The 6,894-nt window shown below is 39.5% G+C and overlaps 1 long non-coding RNA gene across 1 annotated transcript; it reads right to left on the reverse strand.

Annotated features, from left to right (window-relative positions):
• Positions 1-782: 782 nt before the first annotated feature.
• On the reverse strand, positions 783-6,674 carry LOC145420226 (uncharacterized). The gene is made up of 2 exons (XR_013901534.1): positions 6,617-6,674; positions 783-1,020 (listed from the first exon to the last, which is right to left on the reverse strand). It is a non-coding gene; the product is annotated as an uncharacterized LOC145420226 (long non-coding RNA).
• Positions 6,675-6,894: the final 220 nt, after the last annotated feature.

Raw genomic sequence — 6,894 nt, forward strand, 5'->3', positions numbered from 1 at the left:
GCATTTAGAACACAGCAATACTAGTAGTAAATAAAGGCTGAACAATCAGAGCAGCAGATACTTAGCTTATACTCCAATATAAAAAAAACAACAACAAAAAGCTGAAAAGTCGCTTAATAGGCCCCCAACAGAGGGGTAAGGATTCTTCAGGAAAACACAGAAAATTCTGCCTGCATGCATCACTTTCACAGAGGAACTGCAGACATTGCAAAAGGATTCACAACGCCTTGCCTCAAGGTCTTGTTCTGGTTTCATATGTTGTGCTCGTGCACACGCACTCACCTGCCACTTTGGGTTTAGCTCCTTCTCCCCTAGGGCTCTGTTCAAGGTGTAATGACTTTTAGCTCCATCCAGCAATGCAAATCAAACATTTTAGAGCGAATGTCTGCATCCATTGGCAGCCTGTTTTAACTATTGTAGAATATCAAGAACTAAAGTCAAATGTTGTCTAAAATACAAAACGAGAGAAAGAAAGGTGCAATTGTCAGGCAAGATTTTAGAATATAATTTTCTTCGGGACAAACCAGCCAGAAACAATCTGAGTTAAAAATAACATTTTAAAAATTAGCAAATAAAAACATGATTAAGGGTATTGGGATCATTTAATATTCACACAGATTAAATTAAAACTTCAAAGCTGTACTGTATGTGGCACCCTGAGTATTTTAAGTGTTAAAAACAAGTCTCAGAATTCTTATTGAAGTTTTTTTAATGAGGTCATTTCGCCAGTAGTTGGCAGTGGCGGCTCAGAGAAATGAGTGACTGACAAAGTTATCCCTTAATTCAATTCAATTCAATTCAATTTTATTTATATAGCGCCAAATCACAACAAAAGTCGCATCAAGGCGCTTTATATTGTACAGTAGATCATACAATAATAGATACAGAGAAAAACCCAACAATCATATGACCCCCTATGAGCAAGCACTTTGGCGACAGTGGGAAGGAAAAACCCCCATTTAACAGGAAGAAACCTCCAGCAGAACCAGGCTCAGGGAGGGGCGGGGCCATCTGCTGCGACTGGTTGGGGTGAGAAAAGGAAAACAGGATAAAAGACATGCTGTGGAAGAGAGACAGAGGTTAATAACAGATATGATTCGATGCATAGAGGTCTATTAACACATTAACACATAGTGAGTGAGAAAGGTGACTGGAAAGGAAAAACTCAGTGCATCATGGGAATCCCCAGCAGCCTACGTCTATTGCAGCATAACTAAGGGAGGATTCAGGGTCACCTGGTCCAGCCCTAACTATATGCTTTAGCAAAAAGGAAAGTTTTAAGCCTAATCTTAAAAGTAGAGATAGTGTCTGTCTCCCGAATCCAAACTGGAAGCTGGTTCCACAGAAGAGGGGCCTGAAAACTGAAGGCTCTGCCTCCCATTCTACTTTTAAATACTCTAGGAACAACAAGTAGGCCTGCAGAGCGAGAGCGAAGTGCTCTAATAGGGTGATATGGTACTACAAGGTCATTAAGATAAGATGGGGCCTGATTATTTAAGACCTTGTATGTGAGGAGCAGGATTTTGAATTCAATTCTGGATTTAACAGGAAGCCAATGAAGGGAAGCCAAAACAGGAGAAATATGCTCTCTCTTTCTAGTCCCTGTCAGGACTCTTGCTGCAGCATTTTGGATTAGCTGAAGACTTTTCAGCGCGTTTTTAGGACATCCTGATAATACCTTACAAAAGTAACGCAGGCCAGTTATGGCAATGGAAGCCATCATTAACACAGAACTGCTGTTTTGCTATGTTTCAGGTGAGAGTAGTATACGAGCACTATATAAATTTATGTAAAGTTGAAACTTATTTAAAGTAAAATGTTTGGAGTAAAATTCCTGTTTATAGGGTGTTTAATGTGACCAAGTAAGGGAGATAATTCAGCTTATCCGCGATGAACATGGGCGTGCTAGCTAAATGATGTTAGCTAGCACATTTTACTTTGTATACTTTGTATATCACCCTGCTCTAGTTTTTATTGCAATGGCCACTTTGTGACCAGATTCACTTATCAACTGCCAGTCCCCTAGTGACCTGTTGTTGCCACTGACTAGTCTCTAGGCCTGTGTGACTTGAACCTAAGCCACAGAGACCACTTTCAAGTAAGATGAACATCTAAATAACTCATATACCATATATATTTAGGTTTCAATAAATGCGTGTATGTGCACTTTTACTCAGATGCATTGTGGGAACTCATCTTTGGTGGTGACCCAATAAATTAAAAAAAATTAAAAGACGAGACTGGTAAATGAGTCTTGAAAACACAGACGTTATGCAACATTAGCTTGGAAAATAATTGTTTTCTTTGCTCAAATAATGATTTATTGAAAAGCTCCGTAGACGTTTGCAAGCTTGTCTGAAGATTTGGAATAATAGTGCTTCTTTTGTTTGATTCAGAACAAATTATTTGCTTTCAGTTTAATAAGGATTCTTTGTCATGCAGTCAAGCAGTTACTCTATGTAACAAGCTACAAACACTTCATAATGATTTCAGCATTTACTGGTGTTATTTGTACTTTATCAGACAATTTGTAAGGCAAACCCCTCCACGAACCATGTAATAGTTTGCATGCACGTGTCAGCTGGCAGCAGCCTGTTTTCTAACCATTGCTGTATGACCGTGGAATAAGCCACGGGCAGGACGATTCATACAGCATCAGAAATGAGCTACGGCTGATAATCCGGTGGTTCAGAGCATATTACAGCCTGATACGGAAAAGTGTGTCACAAACAGGGGATATAAAGAAGAGGATGCTTATAAATATCAGAGGAAGCCTGGAATATACAGTCAAATAGCAAAGAAATATTGAAATGGTTAATATCCCATTTTTAACTGCAGGAAAAGACAGAAAAATGAACCATATAGGCAGCATTTAGGGTCTGAACTGTCCAACTGTAAATAACTCCACCTGTCTTCCTTTTTTCCAAGATCTTCAGCTTACCGTGACCTGTGTGACTGAGAGCCATACCAGTCCATATGATTTCATGTTCGTAGAAGCATAGATGACTGACATACTTTGTGGTAGCTGTTGTATTTTGATAATTATTTCCTCCAAATCAGCTAGTAAATATGATCGTGAGACACTTTATCAGGTATACTTTGCTGTACCAGATTGGACCACCTTTGACATAGATTTAAGAGAAGGCAAAAAATGTGATTTTTTTTAATAGTTTTAAATAATTTACATCAGAACAAGCTGCTTTGCCACTATTGACTTGATAGTATCACACAGTTACAGTAGATTTATTAGCTGTACATCCATGATGCAAATTTCCCATTCCACCACATCCCAAATGTGCTCTGTGTGAGATCTGATGATTGTGGAGGCCATGTTCAAGTAACCGGTTTGAAATTATCTGAGTTTTGTGACAAGCAGCCATCAGAAGACGGACACACTGTGGTCATAAAGGGATGGATATAGTCAGCATAGATAGTCGGAGGGATTTCAACCAGGTTCAGTTGGTAGAAAAGGGCCCAAAGTGTGGTAACAAAATATCTACCACCTGAATCATTTATATAAGGCAGAATGAATCCACACTTCCATGTTGTTTATGCCAAATTCTGACCCTACCATTTAACTGATGCAGCAGAAATCAAGACTTGTTTACAGTCTTCTGTGGTCCGGTTTTGGTAAATATTAGCCAGCGTTTCCTTTTCTTAGCTGACAGTAGTGGCTGGACCCAGTGTGATCTTCTGCTGCTGCACCCGTGTGGTTATTTCTGTCAAGACTCAATATGTTGTGTGTTCAGAGATGCTCTTCTGCAAAAAGCAGTCTGGCACTTCTTTTCAGAACTCCAATATCAAAAAAGGCATCTTCGCCAAGAGAACTGCGGCTCACTGGATATTTTCCCCTTTTTCCAGACCATTCTCTGTAAACCCCAGAGGTGAATGCTCAGTTTAAAATTCAGTACACTGATTTGACCTGGAAGCACTAGGTTGCTGCCCTGTCATTGACTGAATAGATATTTGCATTAACAAGCAGTTGTACCTAACAAAAGTGGCCAGTGAGTGCAAATGTAACCTCAAGTGAATAGGCCGAGGAGAGCAAATAAGTAACAAAGTGCATTAACGAGAAAATATAAACTGAAAAACAGTCTGGTCAAAATAAACAGTATGATAGAGCAGCAACAAATAAATAAAAAAACATTACTACTCGCATCACAAAACACTCCTCTTAAAAAAACACTAGGGAACCGGAGTACGTCATTATCTGTGATAAGTCTTTAATGGCACACATCTATATTAAGCTAATTGAGTTTTGTTTACTCTGTTTCATGGTCTGAAAATGTGCTCAGATGGCAGCTTTAAAGGTCACGTTGTTTGCTTCACTTCTCTTCTGCATAATGTAGCTTTGAGCTTACTGAAATCACCCATACAAGGCAGTCTTAAAGGGGCCATGGAGATGAGTATCTGTGGGTCTAGTGTTTATTATACTAAACTTACATTACAGGCAAACTTTCTCCATTGTCATCTTCTCATTCTTCTTTCTTCATGTCATGAATGTCATTAATCTGATTGCTAACCCTGAAAAACTTAACTGCAACTTAACATCAGATGTCAGCAACGTAAATGTTTCATACACAAGGATTTTATTTTTTGTTCATCTGTGTTTCTTCACTCTGTTTTTTTGGGGGGGTTGCCACGTTGCCATCTTCCTGCTCAGAAGAGGTCAACAATGTACGGCACACCTTAAATAACATTTCACTTAAATCCTGTTTTTTTTATCAGCTACAATTTTCACAGATTGTTCAGTTCAACTCAGCTCATGTGTGATTACAGATATACCGACTGGAGTGAGAAAAGAGTGCCAAATAGCGTCCTTCTCTGGTTTAATCATCAGCGTACAGGAAGGTTTAATACAGTTCCAGAGGTTTATATGTACTTTATAAAATGCATTTGTTGTTGAAAAGAAATGGTTTTATCATTAAATACTCTAGATGAAATGTTATGTCCATGGCAAAGCACTGAAAAGTGCTTTTTATGGTGCTTTCCAATAATGAGTGACTCACAGGCCTTGCAGGAATCTTGCTACACTGTGCACAAAGCTCTTAAGTGCCTCAAGTTTGGGTATAGATAGAATGAAAGAAGAGCCAGAGAGTAAGTTTATCACCTGGGCAGCAGCCATGAATTCTGTGAAGCAACATTTCTGCAGACCACAGAATGTCGGTCTAGCCGCTCTTCTTACTGAAATGTTGTTGCTCCTGAGCCAAAGGGAATAACCCTGACAGACTAAACAGAGTTCTTACTGCTTTATCTCTGCATGCCTTTTTCTTCGGCTTTATAAAATACCCCAGAAAGGCACTTCTGTAGGTTGTGTATCTCCTTGAAAAAAATAAACAGTGTGCTGTACATACTTTAGAAAAGCACCACACACAGCTGCAGAAATGCACAAAAATGTGCACCTGCACATGCTCACACAGGAACACAAAGCAGAGTTCAGAAATTCTCCCAAACTTTTTAACATCCTCCAAGATCACTCCAGCTCCAATCCGTGCTCATTGACCTTTGTGCCGACAGGAATTTGATCCTCATAGAATCTTTTCCCAGATTTAGTTTGACTTGATTTTTTTACTCTTATTCACATTTACAATTTTGTATCTGTTCGTCTCTATCTTACTGCAATCAAAATCTAATTTTTCTTTCTCTCTACCATCTCCATCAACCTTGTGTGTGTGTGTGTGTGTGTGTGTGTGTGTGTGTGTGTGTGTGTGTGTGTGTGTGTGTGTGTGTGTGGTGATGGGAGGGGGGATGTAATGGGATTAGAAGTTTGAATTGTCAGAGCTAAATGTTAGTTATATTGGGAGCGGGAATGTGGCAGGCAGGAAACCCCCTCAAGGGTACAGATGCCTGAGCTGATGGAGAAATGAAAATAATTACCTGGGGTTTCTGATTTATGCTTTCATGCAGGCCTGGAGCAGTGCCTTTTACGCCCCTTCGCTGTCTGATTCACTGCACTGTTATCCAGTGGCCTACGTCTGCAGGTGTCAATTTAAGCATGAGGAAAAGCTCTGCCGTGTGGTGTTAAGAGAGGAGAGGCAAGGGAGGCGACTGCCTTCTAGGCCCTGCAAACCCGCAGCAGCTTTTAAATGTCAGACCTCAATGCCCCAGCTTTGCTTTTTAATACAAAATGAATCATAAAAAAAGGTTAGGTAGAAATATCACTGAGTTCAAGGTTGCTGAACCAATGAAGCACACCTCTTTTCATCCACTAGGACTGTAATTTTTCTGTAATCTTTAAAGTAAGTTGCATGTAAATTTAGTTTGACCAGAAACACCCATTTAGAAACTCAAACGTAAACTTAACGATGCATTTCACTCCATGAATCGAGCTATGAATATCAGTGTGTTTGTGGTTTATGTTATCCTGCTTACTGTTCTGAGATGAAGGAGAATTTTAGTCCCTAATTAAATTCTGGTCCAGTGATCCCATTACACACACTTACTTACAAATACCTACCACCGCTTGTTTCTGTTACAATTGTGGTCGGAGCGTTTAAATTGTGTGACTGTGCACCAAGGAGCAAGAAAGCCAGAGTGACTATTTTGAATGATTATAATGTTTTGGATCGATGAGAACACTAAAGCCAATGACACCGAGTTGGTCAGCAGCACCTACCGGGTCAAAAGTTTCCGAATAGCTGTGTAGTGTCACATAACCCAGTAATTCACAAGCCTGATGGGAGAAAATGTGATTAAAAAAATTGCAGTCTAATAAATCCTGAAAGATTTCATACACTCACCCTAAAAATTGATTTTCACATAAAACATGAGATTGCTTGCGGTCCACTGCAGTTCCAAAGGTGGGAAATCAATCAATCCTTCATCACTGCATTTCTGGGTATTAGCTGCCTGAGTTTGTGCTTGGGCTAAAATTTATGAAGTTTATTTTTTTTT

The sequence above is a fragment of the Astatotilapia calliptera genome, chromosome 2 (genome assembly GCF_964374335.1).
Source record: "Astatotilapia calliptera chromosome 2, fAstCal68.1, whole genome shotgun sequence".
Taxonomy (NCBI): Eukaryota; Metazoa; Chordata; class Actinopteri; order Cichliformes; family Cichlidae; genus Astatotilapia; species Astatotilapia calliptera.